The 21,842-nt window shown below is 41.3% G+C and overlaps 1 long non-coding RNA gene across 1 annotated transcript in view; it reads right to left on the reverse strand.

Annotated features, from left to right (window-relative positions):
• LOC137520625 (uncharacterized) overlaps window positions 1-12,588 on the reverse strand; it is an 80,950-nt gene extending 68,362 nt beyond the window's left edge. The window contains exons 1-2 of the long non-coding RNA XR_011021905.1: window positions 12,060-12,588; window positions 11,310-11,352 (exon numbers count right to left, since the gene is read on the reverse strand). This is a non-coding gene — a long non-coding RNA (uncharacterized lncRNA). The remainder of the gene's footprint in view (window positions 1-11,309; window positions 11,353-12,059) is intronic.
• Window positions 12,589-21,842: the final 9,254 nt, after the last annotated feature.

Consider the following 21,842-nt stretch of genomic DNA (forward strand, 5'->3'; position numbering starts at 1 on the left):
CTGTTTATCTGAGATTTTTTTTGGTCTGCCACTTCAAGCCATAACTTGAACTGAGCCTGTGGTCTTCCATTTCCTCAATATATTCCTAACTGTGGAAACAGACTGCTGAAATCTCTGAGATAGCTTTCTGTGTCCTTCCCCTAAACCATTATGGTGAACAATCTTTGTCTTCAGGTCATTTGAGCGTTGTTTTGAGACCTCCATGTTGCTACTCTTCAGAAAAAATTAAGAGGAGGGAAATTTACAATTTACCCTCTTAAATGCTCTTTCTCATAATTGGATTCACCTGTGTATGTAGGTCAGGGGTCACTGAGCTTACCAAGCCAATTTGAGTTCCAATAATTAGTTCTAAAGGTTTTGGAATCAATAAAATGACAACAGTGCCCAAATTTATGTACCTGCCTATTTGTATTTAAACAATTATTGCACACTTTCTGTAAATCCAAAAACTTCATTGCACTTCTTAGATATCACTGTGTGTGTCTCCTATATAATATATTTAACTGACATTTTTTGTCATAACAACGAATGATTCATACAGGAAAATCATGACGATTAACAAGGTTGCCCAAACTTTTGCACCCCACTGTATATATATATATATATATATATATATATATATATATATATATATATATATATATATATATATATATATATATATATAGCTAGCATGATACTGAATCCCAAATTACAACCATCATGTAAACAGTCCCTGTGAATGAGGCTATGCCACTACCTGTTTTGTTTTTGTTTTTTTAATCTATAAATTTATTATAGCTGAGTACAACTAAAGTGAAAATCAAGATGTTCACTTATAAAATAATTAACTTTACATTTCTAACTGTGTACCATGAGGCTCTCAGTGATGTCATAAAAAGTAGTTAGTCATTTTTAGAGCCACAAAAGCAAGCAACATTTGCAAGGAACACCTGCAGTAAAAAAAAAAAACCAACAGGAAAAAAATAATTAGATGATACATCATGGAGAGTGCACATTTTCCATCCATGTCCCTTTATGTTCATTGACAGCTTCTCTGTACTATTAATATGAATAGATATGGCCTATTTTTGTAGCTAGTCCCTGTGGATTTTACATGTCATTTGCTGTAGATCTGCATTTACACTGATCTCCTGTGCATTAGATAATCAACATTTTCTGCACCTGTTTTCCTTGGCCTGCTTTTCCATCACCTCCTGCACAGATGTGACTATTCCCAGTATAGAATATGATATATATGCAGCAACTCCTTTGCTTGCTCATATTACATGTGGGAATATTTTTAAAATGATACCTGTCTGGACCACCTTTCCTTCTCTCTCAGCCTCTTTTTTAACACCTCACCCTTGCTCTCTTGCTCCTCCTCCCTCCCTCCCAGCTTTTGCTCTCTTATGCATAGTACAGAAAATGCACATAAATTTGAGTTGATGCACATTGTATTGAATATTCTGAAAATGTATGCAGTTTAATAATGGAGCAGCAAAATGTGACTGCTGCTACATTTTGACAGGTCCAGTTCCAAGCTGCATACATTTGCATAAACTTACACAAAATTTGCATCTGCTCAGAATTACTTACATTACATTGACCATTCCTCTTTAGAATGCTTGTTCAATAACAGGATAGATGCCAACTCTGGGAGAAAAAAAGTACGTTCTGAAATGTATAATTTTCCTATTACTCACTGTAAGTTGTTGTTTCCTCTTGACCCCCCTCTTCTTCCTCCCTTCCCCTTTTTACACACACACACCCCCACACACGCACGCATGCATGCACGCACGCATACACACACACACTTCCTATTAACTCTGAATCATCATATAGTCTTTTACCACTTGAACCTGCCAGTTTCCACCCCAGTAAATGTCCCCATGCAACTGTCCTCTTAAATTAATTAGAGCAGAAATTTGGGAGAAAGTTCCTAATAGGCTGGCAGGCCCTGTGTGACCCCCTGCATGCCGCTCACAATTATGTAATTGCACTCCATATGGAGATAGATAGAGTACACAATAGGACATGTAGAGGTTAACATTGGGAAAAGAAAAGATAGAAGTATTGTGCTGAGGGGAACACTCACTAAACTCAGCCGAGACGGCTGCTAGAGACGGCCTAAAAATCTTGCGTGTGTACAGCACCCCCCACCATCCCTGATGTGTCAGTGAGAGATCCGGCATGCCAGATCATCTTAGCCAAATGCTGCCCAACACCGTTGTTCTCTTTCTTTAAACCCCCCGCTCTATCATGTTCCGCTTGCTGTACCTACCCCCCCCCCCTCCCATAGCATTTCTTGTCTGGAGGCTAGTGACCCATCTTTACAACATCAGCCATGAACTATCACCCGAGGGATTGAGGTCTGATCCCATTTGGGCAACAGAAACTGTATGTATGTACTCAGGGCTGGATTTGTACTCTTTACTACCCAAGGCCAATGTCACCAGCTGCCCCCCTTCAGTATAGGTAGTGAGATGACCCCCTAGTCCATTCCCTCCAGTATAGGTAGCTAGATGAACCCTCCCTCCCCTTCCCTCTAGTATAGATAGCCTGATGACCCCCCTCCAGTATAGGTAGACTGATGACCCCTCCCCTCTTTCCCTCTAGTATAGGTAGCCTGATGACCCCTTCCCCTCCCCCTCCAATATAGGTAGCCTGATGACTCCCTTAATCCCTCCTTTTCCCACTTCCCCTCTTTCAGTACAGCTCGCCTCCACACTGCAGCAGCCATCAGTGTCACTCACTTCGCTGCTCATCTTCAGTGCAGAAGCTTCTTACCCTCCGCCTCCAATGCTGCCCAAGTCCATAGCTGCCCACTGGCCACCACAATGCCAACATCCACAGAGAGCAACGTGGCCACTGCACAGGTGACTGGCAGCAGGGAGGTCAGGCGCTCGCCTACTCTCCCTGCATTGCAGCATTTGCAAGCTTGCAAATGCTGCACCAGTTTAGCCTGCTGCTTTGGTGCCCTTGTTCCTGTGGTGCCCTAGGCCATGGCCAAGAGGCCTTGGCCTAAATCTGGCCCTGTATGTACTTAGCTTAATCAAGAACTGTAACAAAGGATTGAACTCCATCCCAATCAATAGCTGATACCCCCTTTCCCATGAGAAATCTTTACCTTTTCTCAAACGGATCATCGGGGGCTTTGTGTGGCTTATATTGTGGTGAAACCCCTCCCACAGAGTGATGTCAGCACCCAGGTACTGACATCACACTGTGGAAGCCTTGTTGTATGTGCGAAATAACAGCTGTTTCCAACTGCCAAAAAAGTTGCATCTCCTTCCACAGACATTGCCTGCCTGCAGTATATCATTTATAAATAATGATTGTAAAAATGAAGCACTTGTTTTCATTACATTATTTTCACTGCAGTTCCTCTTTAAGACTCACAACACAGCTTTAATTTTAGTAAAGATTTTGTAGCATTTAAGGTAGTTCAGTTCCACTTTAAATGTAAAACCTTGATGTGGATGGGTGAGTGCAAGGAACTAAGGAACTACAGCACTAACTTTAAGGAGCAACTAAAAAAAGAAATTAAAACATTTAGCACTCAAAGCATTATAGATAGAAAATACAAGACACAGAACCAGGGGCATAACAATAGGGGATGCGACCCCTGCCCCTGTGTGTGTGTGGGGGGGGGGGGCTAGGGCCCTCTCTGGGCCTTGTTGGGGGGCAGGAGGGGTCGCAACTTAAGAGGAGAGTGTGGCAGATCAGCGGGGAGGGGGGAAATCCCCCCCTCCCTCACCTCGGGCTCTACTCTTAGCGCTCCCCCTCCTGCAATCATTAGTGGCAGCGGGCGGGCAGCGGCAGGCTGGACACATACCTCCATCGCGCAGGAGATCTCCGATCAGTAAGAGCTTTATGCTACATCCATTATGTTATCTGTTCAGTTCACTGGTGAGCACAGCTTACTCCTATCTATTTATTCTGAGAGTTGTTGTGTTCAGCATTCAGGAAGCATATTTTGTTTAGTCTTTATACTGACACAGTATTTATTTACTTGCCACTAATAAATATCTACCAAGAAAGCATTTGTAGGCTGACATTAGAGCTGACTGCAGTGCCTCCCTATGTTTCATGCAGACCTCTTGTTCATCTGTAATAAATGACTATCAGCAGCATGTGACATGAGAACCCTATACTAGTATCTTAGCACAGACATTACATGCACACATATTTTCAGCTCTTGTGTGTAGTAGTGTAATAGTATGGTACCTGAACAGAATATTGAGTAAGCAGATAGAAAATTAAACCATATGCTGATGTTAATCCAACTGTACTCACATACTTCCAGAGCTACTAGGAATAAAAGACTGGTGACAATAAAGCCACCAAAACATGTGCACGTTACACAAAATATCTGGATGCTTCTCCTCAGGCAGGGTGGCATAGATGCTGGAATGTATGCCCAGTCTGCCAACCACCTTAAATTCATGCAGTGCTGCCATATATTATTATTGTTATATTTAGTATTTATATAGCACCAACATCATTCTTCCGCAGTGCTGTACAGAGTGCGTAGTCTTGTCACTCTTGTCAGACAGAGTAGAAAGAGAACAAGACTCACAGCCAGCCAGTGTGCTATTGTGCTGGGCTGCAGCATGTCATGTGAGAACATTAAATGAAGCAAAGCAAATTGTCAGGTCCTGTGCCATCATTCCAAATCAGGTGGGGGTGGAGGGGAAATCCTCGCAAGTTTGCCTCAGGCAGCAAAAAGTATAGAACCGGCCCTGACAATATGTATGTATATGTATCATAATCTAGGGCCAATTTAGAGGAAAGCCAATTTCCTTGTCTGCATATTCTTGGGATGTGGGAGGAAGCCAGAGTGCCCAGGGAAAACCCACACAGACATGAGTAGAACATACAAACTCCATGCAGATAGTGCCCTGGCTGGGAATCGAACCGGGGACCAAGTGCTGCAAGGTCAAAATGTTATCAAAGACTTGTTTACCTGTGATGGCTCACCTCTACAATATATAAAGTGTTATTGGTGATTTCCAGAGGGGTGCAAAAATATTAAATGGAATTATTTCTTATGGTGAAGGGATTATTTAAAGTAGCCAGCAGAGGGCAGTAAAGTGGTTAGATGTTAGTTGTTATGTTAGTCTATTAGTCTGTTAGTCTTTTCTGTTCCTCGCTGGTGTATTTGGTTATATTTTTTTTAATGGTCTTGTACATCCTGAACAGTTATATCCAAGCATTAAGTGTCACTGTGCGCTAAATTTTCCTAAATGCTGTAAAAAACGTATTTCTTTCGACATCTGCAATTCTATTGACATGCATTTTCACTAGAAATCTACACTTGCTATTGCTGATTTATTAAGGTACACTTTCCTTTGCACATATCAATCATTTCATATATCCAGCAAATAATACCATAATTGGTAGGTATAGCAATGCTTTTTGTTAAACCTGTTTTTAATGCAAAATCAAGGTTTTCGTTTTTGGGATTGTTGTTGCTGTGGCTAATAAATATGTTTGTTTTAATCACAGTGTCCAGTCAGAAGTGTATTTATCTTTGTATATAAAGGCACTGAAATGCTAATGGGATGGCCCAATGGCAGTAAAGATGGATAATGGTTGCAGTTCTTCAAATTAGAACAGCCCTGCTAATTAGGGCAAACAATACATCCTTAAAGGATCTCTCCAGCCCTGTAATGATGTATATTAAAACACATCCTTTCTTTCATTGAACTTTTAAAATGTTGCTACAGAGAACAATATGATGAATAGGATAGTAGCAGAAGCCAAACATGACTTCTCTCTGTAGGGCAAAGTGTTTTTAAACAATAAAACAAAAGAGGTCCAGAGTCCACATGGTGATGTATTATATTGATATTAGTGGACTCTTGGATCACAGCAGCCTTACCTCTTCACAGCCCTCCAATGGCATTATTTGAATTGATTAGGACTGTTATACAAATAAATTATAATAGGTGGCCTGTTAAAGGTAGCCCTCTGATTGTAATAGTAAACAGTAGGAGGCGCCCTTGATCAGTTGTATTGCATAGAGTAGCGTGTATAATAGGTAGTATAGATCGCCTACCTTATGAAGAGACTTCACTCAGTGGAAAAGAGGAAAAACATTTACTGGTAAGAAGCACCCTGAACAACGCGTTTCGCGGCATAAACCGCTTCATCAGGTCAAAGTACGGTGCTCTGCAATGCTGGACAAAGGCTTTTTTTGGCGCCCAGAGCCTCTGTCCACGCGTTGTCCAGGGTGCTTCTTACCAATAAATGTTTTTCCTCTTTTCCATTGAGTGAAGTCTCTTCATAAGGTAGGCGATCTATACTACCTATTATACACGCTACTCTATGCAATACAACTGATCAAGGGCGCCTCCTACTGTTTACTATTACTGTCTAACAACCCACATCGTGGGTGTGTTATTTTTGCCACATAGTGGCAAAAAGATTTTTTCCAAAGGAGCTGCGACCATTCTTCGAAAAGACCGAGTGGGGACGGGATTTCCCCATATGCCTACTACAGTGGTTGCCTATCAGCAACCCATACTTGTGAGTAGTATTTTACTTACGCCTAGACCATTTTATTGAGATAATACACTATAGGGGCTCCCGGTGTCTCTGTGTTTTTTTCCGTTTCTTCTACCACAGTAGCCCTCTGATTAACCACCCTGATAACAAAGCTGCTTATTGATCAAGGCACTGGTTAGACAAAATGTAATATTGCTGGCCTATCAAAGACTTGGATTCATGGAAGCACTGGAGATTCCTAAAGAGGCTGGAAAATGCCCGCGCTAAGATATTATAATAATATTTTTGTGTAATACACTGTTTCCATAATGCTTCACAGAGACACTTTAAGCAAATAACATTGCTAATGACATCAACAGGGCTAACAGTCTAATGTCCTTGGCACAATAATGGCCAATTTTGGGGAAAGTCATTCAAGCAAGCAACAAGTGTTTTTAGGATGTGTGAGGTAAGGAAGCCATGGTACCTGAAGGAAATGTACATCAACATGGGAAAAACAGAAACTCCATGAAGATAATGCTCTGACAGGGACTGACCCTGCAACTTAAACTGTTGCAAGGCAAAGGTGCTACCCACTACCAACATTTTAGTTGTTTTGTTGCTCATTGTATTGAAGGTACTAGCAGAACTAAGATGACAGTTGATAGTACATACTATCATTTCTATTGTGTATTGCAGGTAATCACTGGATAACCACTCTTGTAGGATGAAGATAAAAAGCCCTGCATAACTCTCTTCCTCACTCATGAAATGGAATTCAAAAGCTCAGCCAAGCAGATCATTCATATTTACTGTACATATCACTGTACCAGCAGAATACTCTGATGGTAGTCACCTCACAGTCCATCCACCTTCCAGTCCATCCACCTTCTCAAGTCTACAGCCAGTGGTCATAGTTACACAAACCTTTACACAACATTCCAGTCTTGCAAAAGTATTGCATCTCTGCATCCAATTGTTGCAGTACCTTGTGGCCAATGATGCATGTTATATGAGTTTAGTGTGTTGTAAAATGATCTTTTGTTATTGTTTTTACTTTTGCTTCTTTTCATGGGATTCATGCTGAAAAGCATTTTTTAAGCAAATAGTTTGCTGGTGTAGATGGGGATTTTTACAGTACATACTGTATGTGTGCCCTACAGCACTGAAAAAAGATTGGAGGACTTTTCTTATTATATGCAGTTAAAGTAGTCACTATGGTAGATTTGGTCTGAAAATGATCACCCGGTCCTTATAGGGTCAGTAATTAAAGATGGTCACAGATGTCCCGGGTGGGAGTTGCCTTCTCTAGACCACATCTCCACTCTTCAGGAGTTTGCAAGAGACTGAATTTTCATAGCCTTGCTCCAACCTAGCTATCTATAGAGCAGTGGAAAGCTGTAATAAAAAGGTTAACTGATGCATAATATGTTTTAGGCCAGCTGGTTCTACGGCGTAATGTCTACTTTCATATACTGTCCTATAACTTTGTACCATAACAAACATAGAAAACCACATCAGTATTATTTTGAATGCATCACCTTTTATTATCCCTTAACTTTTGTTGTTGTTAATGTAGTTGTTGTTTTGCCAAAACTTCTGTAAACTAATTAAACTTTCCTACTTATTGTGCCATATGCACTTCATATAGATTAGCTTTCTGCCTTGCCTCATCATTTGTCTACATTTGTCTAAGTGCCCTATAAAATCATTTGTCTACATTTGTCTAAGTGAACTATAAATGGAACTAGTAGTAGAAACTGCAGGCTAAACATGTTTAAACAATCTGTTCTATTAACTTTCATTGCTAATTATAACAGCAGCAGCGATTTCAGTATTTCCATACCAACAGGATACCTCTATTACCATTCCACGTCTAATGTTCTACACAATACTGTGCAAAGTCGCATTTATCCTTCATAGTCTTTGACACTTTTGTCTTATTCTTCTTGCCTGCAGTTATGAAAACCATTACAAACATATGTAAGGGGTTGTATAGTGTTTTTACCTAACACACAAATTTCTTGCTTGGTAAATGATCAAACAGGAGTGTAAGAAAGCAGTTGGTAGGAGCCAGTCAACACCAGACAATCAGGGATTTTTTGCCTGTACAGTATACATTTTAAAGTACTGTTATTAATATTTATAAATAAATATATTATAAATAAATTATTTTGTAGAGCATATATGGACCGCTAACAGTTGCTAACTTAATACAACTGGACCAAGAACCCTTTGAGTTACCCCTTGACAACCAGTTATAAAGAAAGCCTGCAGTTAAAAAGGAATGAGCAGCCAATCATATGCAAACTTCAACTAGAAATTGGTAACTGGAAAAAAAATGGTTGCAATGGGGTAATTAAGCAAATTTTGGCAAATAAAGGCCAATGGCCTAAAACAAAAATATAGCTTCTTACATAGAATTTGACAAAAACTAACCAAGGACAATCACTCACTTTGACTTGAAATATTCTATTGGTATTTTAAAAAATGTAATAAATGGACCCAACATGTGATGTAGCTTATAGAGCAGAACGAAATGAGAAAAATCTCTATGAAAGCATTAGAAACATTTATCTTAATGGCCAATATAAGCAAAGTTCAGCATTTGCATGACAGTTGCTCAATTAAACTGTTTCATGTGCAGTTCTTAGAGATCTATTCATTATGGTACATTTTTGGTTGAAAATAGTCATTTTCACATATATTTGCATCTGTTTTAATCTTGAAGCTTTTATTACTCATCCAGCCGACTAGAAAATAGACATTTTGACTGACACTTGGCTGCATCTCTGCTATTCAAAAGGATGAGCAAGTGAAAGATGTAATGGAAATAAAGCTTCAAATGACTAAATTATGTTCTATTGAAAAATTGCCAGTTCACATCTTTACAAATTACAATAAAAATCCATCTGACATAAAAATAAACTGATTACAAGACTACAAAAACATATTTATGCTTCAAAAACATACAATCAAATGCAATTAAAAACATTTAATTTGCCTTTTTACTAATACTTCTCCAGTTCATATACAGTGCAATAGATAGGTACCTTTAATATTAAAAAAAATCTATTGGCTAATATAGATTATATAAGAGACACTATGTCCTTTATAACATTGTATCTTATTATATGATGGTAGACATAACATTGTATGCATTATAGTAGCAGAAGAGAGACATAGCCAACAAAATTAATTGTATAACTACTCATCTACTTTTATTTGCCATTGTATCTATTATTAGTATCTCCTGTTTATACAAGTACAAATCACTTCAATAATTACTTGCATAACAATAAAAAAAAACTAAACAGTAAAGGTGAATTGTATTTTGGGCACTAATTCTGCTATATAGACTAATCATTTGGTCCTCTAGCCAATATAGTCACTTGTTTCTTAATCATAACTCATCACATCATTTGCTTTAAAATGTATGACTTTCTGATTTCATACAACATTAAAACATATAAACCTATAGTGCTACAACATTTCCGGTTTGATGGAGTACTATGTGAGTGCTTTGTGTGGCCATTACAATCTGTTCAAACAGAGAAATAAAAATTCTGTAATAAAACTCCTGTACAGCACTGGCTCCATGCAGCAGCTGTCGAATATCTGGAGTAGATAGCTCTGCAAATCTTGTACTCCCAAGAGATTGTGGGACAATTAAATTCACATTTCTGCCAAATCAAAATGGAGCAGATGAATAAGCTAAAGGAAAAATTCCAATAAAATATGGGCTTTGCGGAATTCAAATTTAATAAAGGCACACATCAACAGCATAGCCCTTTCTTCTGATTTAAGGAAATTAACCTTTACACTGCCAAGGAGAGCTATCAACAAGAAGAATATGACTCAATAATAGAGTTATTAATTGAAGCAGGCACAAATTGTAGTCTTCCTGAACACTTCTCAGCTTATATTATTCATATGATTCTTGATTAACAAAAATACTTTATTTGATTTGAATTTTTTTCACATCTTCACTGCATATCAACAATACATTAAGTGTAATTATAAGCTCCTAACACCAACCACGCAAGGATGTAATTAAAATGCCTCCAAGCCTTATGGCTGAATGAAAGGGAGAAAAAAGTCTTCTATTCTTTTCATCTTAAAATCCCATCCCGGAGCTGAAGCTAATAGCACAGATGTAGTTGCATTAAGAGAAGCACTGATATAAGGGGCAGTCTAAACCACAATAAAAGCTAAAACAATCCAGTCAAACCTTGGTATTTCAAATGTTTCAGCTTTAAAAATTATATGTTGATTTACATTGTACTACAGTATGTACCATATTTGTAAATATACAGACACATACTTATTGCAGTTGAGCATTCATATAGTTATAAAATCAGGTTAAATCTAATGCATAATATATGGTAATTGCAATACATGGAAAGGTCAAAAAGCATATAATCAAATAATAGCTGCATCTATAATTTTACCTACAGTCCCATAACATATATAACAATAAATATGCTTATGCAGACAGTAAAACAAGCCTAACTCTATAATGCATTAACTCTGTAATTTCCACCTAGTAAAAATGGGCCAGGGAGTACAATATTCTACTACCATAAAAACATGTTTTATATATAATATATAGCTCTATCTATCTATCTATCTATCTATCTATCTATCTATCTATCTATATATATATGTATATATATATATATATATATATATATATATATATATATATATATATATATATATATATATATATATATATAAAACGGATATCCATAAGTCAAAGGATACTTAGAGAGAATTGTACTATAGGAAACTTTAGACCTTCTATATAGTACTATGTAGAAGTAGAAAGAAATTACCTGTCCATGAGGGTGTCATTTCTTGACAATAAAGGGTGACTTTCTGTAAGGAAAACAGAATAACGCTTTTCATTTCTGCTTTTAGGTCAAACATTTCACATGAGACAACATAAAATATATAGAAAACCTTATGGCTAAGTGGTAATACTAACACTGATATCAAAAAGCTTTGGTATAGTGCAGGACATATAGATACTATTGCCTTTGTTGTGAAAGTATGTATCATGTTTGATTATATATATATATATATATATATATATATATATATATATATATATATATATATATATATATATATACACACATCCTAGCATGGCATAGTAGTGCTATCTTGTTTCATATAGGGATACAAGCTCTCAAGCCCATTGAAAACATACGTCTGTGCCAGTTGTTTTATTACTGTCTTACAGTGCTTTTTATATGTTCCCCATAGTGAATGCTGCAGAGATATCTACTTGGAAAGATCTTGCTGTTCCCTGTTGAGAAGTATGTTTTCCTATTCTTATTGCAGATGCATTGAATGCAGACAAGCACAGAGCAAACATATACAGAATGAACACACATTTAGTGCAGCAAAATACACGTCAAAATAATTTTTTTACAATGTTATGTTACATATGACTAGGCATATATATTTTCATAACAGCTATATAAATGTTTTCTGAAGAGTTATCTTGCATTGCTCATAATATATACATATGATATAATGTAATGACAGTCTAAAGGGATTCAGCAAGCGAGTAGCTTTACCTGATCTTGGCGAATCTTCCCACACTGGCAGGTTGTGCAGCAGCCAAGCGTGTGATGTCTGCTGAAATACACGGATCTCTCCTTTGTGCTGTAGCTTAGGTCTTAAGGAAAAAAAAATACAGGGGAGATTTTGTCTGTCAATCTCCTCCCACTTTTCAGTAAACGGATCTCCTTATAAGCACAACCCGTAGAGAAAGCAGAGAGAAGAGAGGGAGGGGAAAAAAAATCTGCTGCAGATACTATTAAATTTTAATGCCAAAATATATCCAAGTCACCTTCGCAAGGGCCCGATCTATAAAATCGTTTGTACTCAGCCTGGCCATTTTAGCCAAGGAGCTAGAGGCTGCTGTGCTGCTGTGGCGTGTGCCCAGTACAGTATGCTTTTTCCCTCAGATTGAGTGCAGGTCATCGCATGACAATCCAAAGTAATTAGTGTCTACGTGAATAAAGGGGCACCACTGAAAAGCTTCGAATAATCAACCCATCTGTACTTTGTTGAATGGGCTGTGTCGAAAACCAGCTGCTTGCTTATTCAACAAAGAATGCATGTCTATTATTCACCTTCTGCTGGAGCCTAGAGTTAAGTACCATCTGTGCTGCCATAGCAACATGGCGTTTACATCGAGGAGATAGTAGGGAATATTTTTTAAAGGGGAGAAAAACTACAAAGCCATAACAATGTTTCTTTCTTTTTTCAGTCTTCTTTAAACCATCTGTCTTCAACGTCACCTTAACAACTATATCAGTTACATTATGGTCTCAGTCTACATTGTTAGCATTGCAGATAAAGTCAAGTTAACTCTTGAATGTCTTGTAGCCAGCAGTGTGTACCTGTATATTTTTCTACACTCTCCATGATAGGTAACGGAAACTGTATACTGCTACAAGACTTACATTTTCTTTAATAGGATCATGTACTGTTTTAATTGTGCTTATTACTGCAAATATGTGCCTGAGTTATAGTAACATTTATTCTAATCATTATGCATAATTACTGTAACATTTATAAATGCATACGCAATTTAAAGGTTCCGAGTTTTGTAACCAAGGATTATAGGAGAAAATATGGTAAATGCAAAACTACATTTATTTTTCCTTTTTTTATGTTGCCCGTTGGGGATTGGAACCTGATCCCCTTGGGTGACATCACTGGACTAGCCAGTACAGTGCTGCTGTGTGAGGGAGGGGGGTGGGGTTGAGGGTATGAAGGGACGACAGAGCGGTGCCTATGTGATGTCATGCAGTGGGCAGGGGAGCGTCATGCACAAAGAAATTGGCCATTGCTCGGTCAAGTTGATCTGCTGCATGGATCACTCGCTCAGCTGACTTGTGTGTGCACAAGCCTTTAAAGGAAAACTGAAGTGGGAGGGTTATAGAGGCTGCCATATTTATGTCCTTTTAATAAAAAGTGCTTGGGTGTCCTGCTGATCCACTGCTACTAATACTTCAAGTCATGGACTCTGAACTAGCTTCAAGATCAGATATTACATTTTGACAAAATTCTGACAAGATTAGCTGAATGTTTGTTAAAGGTGTGTGATTCAGACACTACTGCAGCCAAAGATCAGCAGGACTGCCAGGACACTGGTATTGTTTGAATAAACATGGCAGCTTCCATATCCCTCTCACTTCAGTTGCCCTTCAGATCTTCCAATATTATGATTAACTGTTGCACAACAAAATGTGTGTTGTTCTGATTATAGATTTAGAGACAAAAGAGAACCTGTCATAGGAGAAATATGGGAGCTGACATTGCTCATTAGATATTACACAAAACTGTTTTCGGCTGAGAAAACTTTTAAGCAAAAAATACCTTGAATTTTAACATAACTAAAATGATCGTGAACATTTTTGTTTGTTTGTTTGTGAAAAGACATTTCTGATGCCCTTTGATGTTAATGCATTTTGCAAAAACAAGTATGTAAAACAAAAATAATTATAAGGTTTTGTGAATATTCTCCTGTTCACAAAAATGTGACATTTTTGCAAATATATAGATGAAGCAAAAATGGCTTTATTAACAAATCGCCATATTTTTATAGACCACTGTTTGCTGGTTAAGAGTCTGATGCAGTAAAGTCTGGTAAAGTTACCATCTACAGGGAGCGCACAGCAATTTTACTAGTGCAGGGGTAGCACCAGACATTAATCCTTAGCACCACATGCGTTACTGAGGCAATGCGTTGCTATGGTAATGCGCATTACACCGTGCACTACCATGGTAATGGGTGTGGTGCTAAGGGTTAATAGTCGATGCTCCTCCTGCACTATTAATGGTAAAATTGCCGCACGCTCCATGCACATGGCAACTTTACTGGACTTTAGTACATCAGGCCCTATAATACTTATCCAATGACTTCACTACTACCCAGGATCGGATTTGTGGCAAGGACCTATAGGCAAGTGCCTAGGGTGCCAAAAGAGAAGGGGCGGCCGGCACTCAAGCAGTTAATAGGTGTTGGCCGGCAGCACACAAACCTGGACAGGTCCACAGTAGCCCTGCTATCTCTGCACATTATAGGCGGCTATGGACTTGGTGTGACAACCCCTCTGTCAGCTGCTGTATGCCTCTCTCTCCCCAGCTGGCGAGTCCTATCATGTGACTCACTGGTAACGTGCAGCAATATCACATGTGAGAGACACCGGCTGGGAAAAGAGATGCAAAATGGCTGACAGAAGAGAAAGGATGAAGCTTCAGCGCTGGAGCCAGATGAGGTGAGTGACTGATGCTTCTGCTGCTGTGTGGTTCTCCCAGGAGGGGAGGGAAGAGGAAAATGGCATTTGGCTAAAGATACCAAAGGGATGGCGCACCTGGCTAACTATAGTGGGGGGGAATGGTACACCTGACTATCTATACTAATGAGGGAGAATGACAGCACACCTGGATAACTATGTACTAAAGGGGGATGGCACACCTAGTTACCTTCACACACCTGGCTAACTATATTAAAGGGATGGATGCCACATCTCGCTTACTATACTATTGGGGGAAGGGAACACCTGGCCAACTGTACTATAAGGGGTAGGGTGGTGGCACACCTGGCTAACTATACAGAAGGGGGGCACACCTGGCTAACTGTACTAAAAGGGGGAGATGACATTATGACATATAAAGGGGGGAGAACGGCATCAGGTTACCTATACAAATCTGGGAGGGGGGGCAGTATCAGTCTAAAGGGGGTGGCAAATGAAATTGGTCAGGGGCGGCTGGTGACAGTGGGCCTTGGGCAAATCCAGCCCTGCTGCTACAATGAACTGCTTTAGGGCAACTAGGGGTTAAGTCAGATGTTCCACAAAGAGAAAATAACTTTTTCACACTGTATCATAAGGGACCAGATTTTCTGTCAGGCATTATGGATTTATCCCTGTGAGCATCACTATTGGAAACTTTTGCCTGAAAGTTCAGTAATTGGAGTTTATGTTAGCAGCGGCTTCCCTAACTTCATTATACAGCCCCCAACAACTAGCCACTTCCATTCCAAGCAGTGCTGCAATCTCTTCACTAAGCATGCCCCCTGCAGTACTTCTCCCTCTCTGTGGCACCAGCCCTATTCGGTTCCCTCTTTTGTTCACTATGACACTTACTCATTTCACACTTTCTCGTTTTTTGTTACATTTTGTCATCCTATCTGTTGTATATTTAAAAGAATGCATTCTGGATGGTAGTATCCCAACTAAGTTAACAGACTTCTAAAAAGAACAATGCTATAATATCCTGAAAAGGAATATTATAGTCACTTGCATTCTAAAATGACAATATAATAACAGCACACAGAGAAAGGCATCATAAATAAAATATACAGGTGTAAAAAATAATATACTGCTAGAGAGAAGCATGTAATATTTGTTTGATCTTCAGAGACATATGGCCTGTTCATATTTGTCTGTATGTGGTCACATAAATTGCAGACGTTTTACTGCTTCATGGTGAATTTTGATGAGAAGAATTGTATAACTGGTGCCAGTCATAAGCAGATTCTGGTGCTGTAGTAAACAGGTTATGGTACACTGAATCTTTAAAAAAAAAAATAATAATAATGTCTGGACTGGAGAGGCATGGTGGACTGAGGCATTGCCTTGCCCCCTGTCTACCCACATGGCAGTAAGTTAGTTGCTGCTCCAAAGGATAGAATATAGAGAGGTTGGCAGGAAGTGGTGCATAGCCGTTGTCGCTTTATTTCAGTACAGATGCTTAAAGGATATATGAGGTGAAGAGGGTAAGTTAACAGTTATCTCAGCAGTTCTCATTCTTAAAAATGAAACTGTAGCCTGCTGACTGGTATTTAAAGGACATAGGAGTAAACACAATAAATCAATCTTTACTTACCTGGGGCTTCTTCTTCCAGCCCCTGTAAGTGACATGTGTCCCTCACTGAAGCTCTGGTCTTCTCCTGTCTCTGTAGGCAGTTTCTGCAGTATAGCCATTAGCCAATCCCCTTGTGCCTGCCCCAAGTGAGAGCTAGCCCCACAGATCAGTGGCACGTGCCCCGGATCTATTCTGGGATGCCCCGGATGTCCCTCGGCAGTCAGTTGTGGTGCCTCAATGGTGGCCATGCTGGGAGCTGTGGTGCATCAATCTTGGGTATGCTGGGTGCTTTGATGCCTCTATGTGGGCATACTGGGTGCTGTGATGCCATGCTGGGCACTCTGATACCTGTATTGGGCATGCAGTTCTTCTATGGGGGTATGGTGGGTATTGTGGTGCCTCAATGGGAGGCCTGTGGGAGCATGGGATGGGGTCCACTAGAAGGTCAGGGAATGCTATGGGGGCTGCCGGATAACCAGGCTAGTTCACCCAGCAGAAAGCCAGACCAGTCAGCACAGTAGCCAGGTAACTCCGCCTAGTTATGTTCAAGTGACACTGCCTATTTATGTGATATGCTGCATTTTTTTTTGTATTAATGGAGAGGGGGCTTCATCCAACATTTTGCTGGGAAGGCCTACTCAGACCGCTGTTAGGTTCATCTAAATTTGGCTTCACCCATGACCACACCCACATTCTGGTACGTGACCACACCCATTTTCCATCTGGAGTGCCCAAAGTGCCCCGGATCTCTTAGAATCCTAGCAACGCCCCTGAGCACACCCACATCATCTGGAGCCTACTGCGCCTGCACAGTACTACTGCACAGGTGCAGTAGGCTCCTGATGACGTGGGTGCATTCACGCCCGCATGCACAGAAGATGCCAACCCATTGGGGAGGGCGGTGATACTGCAGTGACCAGAGCTGAGGTAAAGGACACACGTGCCTTCTAGGGGCTGGAAGAAGCCCTAGGTAGGCAAAGATAGATTTATTGCATTGCCTCGTATGTCCTTTAAATACCAGTCAGCACAGTCTTCAGTTTCATTTTTAACTACCTCAAGACAGCGTCACGCCAATGGGTGTGATAGCAGCGGCAGCCCCAGGACCGCCTAACGCCAATTGGTGTCAAGTCCTGGGGCCGGCTATTGCAGGAGATTGCGTGCATGCTGCACACAAATCTCCTGCTTGCCTGAAGCCTATGACAGCCAATTGCCATGATTGGCTGGCTGCGGAGAGGAGGCGGGGGGAATAATAAAGAAATAGTTATATATGCACCCTTTCAGACCCTAAAACCTGGAAAAAATCATGCTGCCAGGGAGATCTGCAGCAGCCCAGCAATCACTCACCTCCCTGGCTCCAGTGCTCCAGTTAAGCCTCCATCCTCCGGGTGGCCTGCAACTCTAAAGTGAGATTGCCGGCTGTTGTCATGACGACAGCTGGCGATCTCACCAGCAGGAAGCAGAGCCCCGGAGGAGAGGAAGAAGAATGCCGGCCGGCGTCGGGATCCCTGGGAGGTATGTAGAAAAGCTCCCGCTGCACGCATTGCTCTGCATACAGCCTCCGGCGGCTACCCCGAGCAGAGGTCGGGATTACCGCTCTTAGCTGTGGTTTTCCACCCCGACCCTAGCTCGGGATAACCGCCAAGGAGGTTAACTTGCATCTTCTTTAGTGTACTTGATTGTGTGGCTGTGCAGTGTAGTAACTGGTTTACTGTACTGATGGTACTGTGCATTTGTGTACATGTATTCATGTAGTGTTAGTGTATCAAAAATACAGAAACTTTTTTAATAAGCAAGAAAAAATAATAAAAAAAAACAGTATGCCTGCAAATTCTTATTTACCCCTTGATCCCATGCAGTGAGGTACTCTCTCCAGGGACTCTTGTGCCCACATGGTCATAAAACTAAGGGGTACGGGGGGGGGGGGGGGTAAGGAGGGAGTACGGCTAAAACATTTCAGAGGGAAGCGCAGAATGGGTCTCTGCTAAGATTTTATTTGGGGGAAGGGGGGCTTGTGGTGGAAGGAGGGGTTAGTCACTGCAATTTGCAAATTCAATGTGACAAAATCTAGAGACTGACGGGGAGAAAATTGTATATGCCTCAGCAGGGCCGGTTCCAGACTTTTTGCTGCTGAGGCAAACCTGTGAGGATGCCCCCCCCCCCCCCGAATTGGAATGGTTGCACAGCGCCCGACAATTTGCACCGCATATTATAGCTGCTGTGAGCCCCCAAATAAATATTCTCAGTATAGGTAGGTAGCCAGGTATAGGTGCCCCCAGTATTGGTAGCTAGGTACAGTTGTCCCCAGTATACGTTAGCCAGGTACAATTTCCCCTAGTATAGGTTGGCCAGGCACTCTCTTTACTTCCTGTTTCTGCCAGGTTATGTCCCCAGACTTCTGCCACCGGAGGAAGTCACCTTACTTGCCATCATGGGCGGACCAGGCCTGTGCCTCAGGGAGAGATATCTGCCTACAGTTAGTTCTGTTTTAGCTACTTAGAACTGTGGTTTATAGGGTATATCACATGTAGAACTGCTATTTGTAGGATTAGTTGTGTGCTGAAATGGTTTTGTAGAAGCATGTATTTAGACAGGCTTGTTAGCTATTCTAAGCTGTATTGTCAACTACAGAGAAAACTGTTAGCTATAGCCTAAGATTTATTCAGTGCTGATTAACATAGGTTAAAACTGTGTAGACAGCAAGTTACTAATAGTACTCCAGACAGCGTTCAGCTTGGTTGTTGCTATATTGTAACTGCACCTAGTAATTCTGAGAGAAGAATAGCATTCCTCTAGTGCAGGTGTTGCGGGACACTATTGTAGCAACACTCACATTACTCTAGTACCGCATGTCACGCTAACAGAATAACTTGCTGTACTCTGCTGGCAGTAGTACCAGTAATATTGCTGTGCACTTCCTCTGCATGGAAATATTACCGTTCGTGCATTAGGCACATTTTCTCTTAAAGGGATACTGTAGGGGGGGTCGGGGGAAAATGAGCTGAACTTACCCGGGGCTTCTGATGGTCCCCCGCAGACATCCTGTGCCCGCGCAGCCACTCACCGATGCTCCGGCCCCGCCTCCAGTTCACTTCTGGAATTTCTGACTTTAAAGTCAGAAAACCACTGCGCCTGCGTTGTCATGTCCTCACTCCCGCTGATGTCACCAGGAGTGTACTGCGCAGACACAGACCATACTGGGCCTGCGCTGTGCGCTCTTGATGACATCAGCGGGATCGAGGACACGGGCGCAGTGGTTTTCAGACTTTAAAGTCTGAAATTCCATAAGTGAACCGGAGGCGGGGCCGGAGCATCGGTGAGTGGCTACGCCAACACAGGATGTCTGCGGGGGACCGTTAGAAGCCCCGGGTAAGTTCAACTCATTTTCCCCTGACCCCCCTACAGTATCCCTTTAAGTAGCTGTATTGTACTACCAACTTTGTACAATGTCGATACTAGGAGTGAATGTAAGCTGCTTTAGTACAGGTAGTCCTCGGTTTACGAACGCCCGACATACGAACGACACGCCGATATAAACTGCCTGATCCAGGCACCAGCAGTGTTGGACTCACCTCTGAACCGAGTCCAATGCTGCCTGTCCACCGCTCTCCGCCTACTGATCCCAATAGCTGCGTACAGCCACCGCTAGATGCAGCATCCACTTGCTTCCTGTATGTCATGTGACATACAGGTTTCTGTATGTCACATGACATACAGGAAGCGGTGCGATGCTGCATCTAGAGGTGTTGTACCCGGCTATTGGTAGGCAGAGAGCGGAGGACAGACAGTGTTGGACTCGGGCTGGAAGGTGAGTCCATAGGGTAGGGGAGGCAGAGAGCCAGGGGAAAACACGGGGCACGGGGGGATGGGGGTTTGAGTGAAAATAGAGGTAAAGATTGGACAAACTTAGACACAGGGCGCGCAAAAAGAGGGGGTACAGAGGCACAAGGGGTAAAAATCAAGACACAGGGGGAAAAAACGGAGGCACAGGGGGTGACAGAGGCACAGGGGGTACAAAAAGCCATAGGGCGCACAAAGGGGTACAAACAGAGGCACAAAAGAGGTAAAAACAGAGGTGGGGACATAGACAGGCACAGAGGGGGAACATAGAGGGGCACAGAGGGGTGTCAAATGAGCACAGAGAGATAACAAAGGCACTGAAGGGGACAAACAGACACAGAGGGAGACAGAGAGGCACAGAGGGGGACACTGGAGGCATATAGGAGGCAAAGGGGACAGAAATAACACAGCGTTACAACTTAAGAACAGATTCAGGTTAAGAACGAACCTACATTCCCTATCTCGTTTGTTAACTGAGGACTACCTGTACGTATTACCTCACTGTACAAGACAAACCAAGCATTTGTGTTAAATTGCGTCCATTGCCCACTCCAATAAAAAAAAACATCATTTCATTCCATTCTGACATTTTCACTCAGGGCCTGAGCCCACTAACGCAGTTGTACGCAGTTGTGTCCACTTTTCAGCAACACATCAATGTTACAGATGCTGAAAAGTGGACACAACAGTGCACAACTGTGCACAACTGCGTTAGTGGGCTCAGGCACTCAGGGTGACTGTCACATATCACACCTTTTAGTGTCCCACAGAGTTGCACCCCAAATATTACACCTCTGACAATTGCTATTAAAATGTGCACATTTATTTCTAGTCACAGACTAATTGTGAGTGACTTGTTGCACAGATTTTAACCACCACAGACCCCACCTGCTATGTACAGTATATTCTGGCGTACTGTATAAGACTACTTTTTAACCCTTGAAAATCATCTGAAAATGTAGGGGTCGTCTTATAGGCCAGGTGTCATTAATGTCAGGTGATACGCCCTATCCTGTTACCGACAGGCACACGTGTGAGATCTGAGAGGCAGAGAAGGAGGTAAATAGGATACAAGGGTGGGCCAGAGGGGTGAAAGAGGCGTGTTTCATGGGCACAGCGCAATCTATTCTCCCATACACCTCTGATAAACAGGTGGACAAGGAGAGCTGACCAGTCCACTTAGGGAGAGTTGACCAATCCAACCAGTCAATCGCTTATATACGGGGTACCACATACAGTACAGCACCAGTATCTGTTCATATATGGTACTAGTATATGATTTTTTTTTTTTTATTTGGTGTGTGTTGGAAGAGGGGTAGTCTAATACAGCGAGTATATCCTAAACTCTATATTTTAACTGAAAAAGTTGGGGGGTCGTTTTATACGTCCAGTCGTCTTATAGCCAGAATATACGGTAGTTAAAATATATTTTTATGTTTATTTCTACTCACAGTTGAATTGCTTGGCCTGTTGCACAGATTTAAACCACCACAGATCACATATGATATGTGGTTATATATTTTATGCTTATTACTACTCACAGTTTAATTGAGTGAATTGTTGCCCAAATTTGAACCACCACAGATGACGCCTGATAGGTGGTTAAAATATATGTTTTATATCTGTTTATATCTGGCGCT

Source organism: Hyperolius riggenbachi, chromosome 1, assembly GCF_040937935.1.
Source record: "Hyperolius riggenbachi isolate aHypRig1 chromosome 1, aHypRig1.pri, whole genome shotgun sequence".
In the NCBI taxonomy this organism is placed as follows: domain Eukaryota; kingdom Metazoa; phylum Chordata; class Amphibia; order Anura; family Hyperoliidae; genus Hyperolius; species Hyperolius riggenbachi.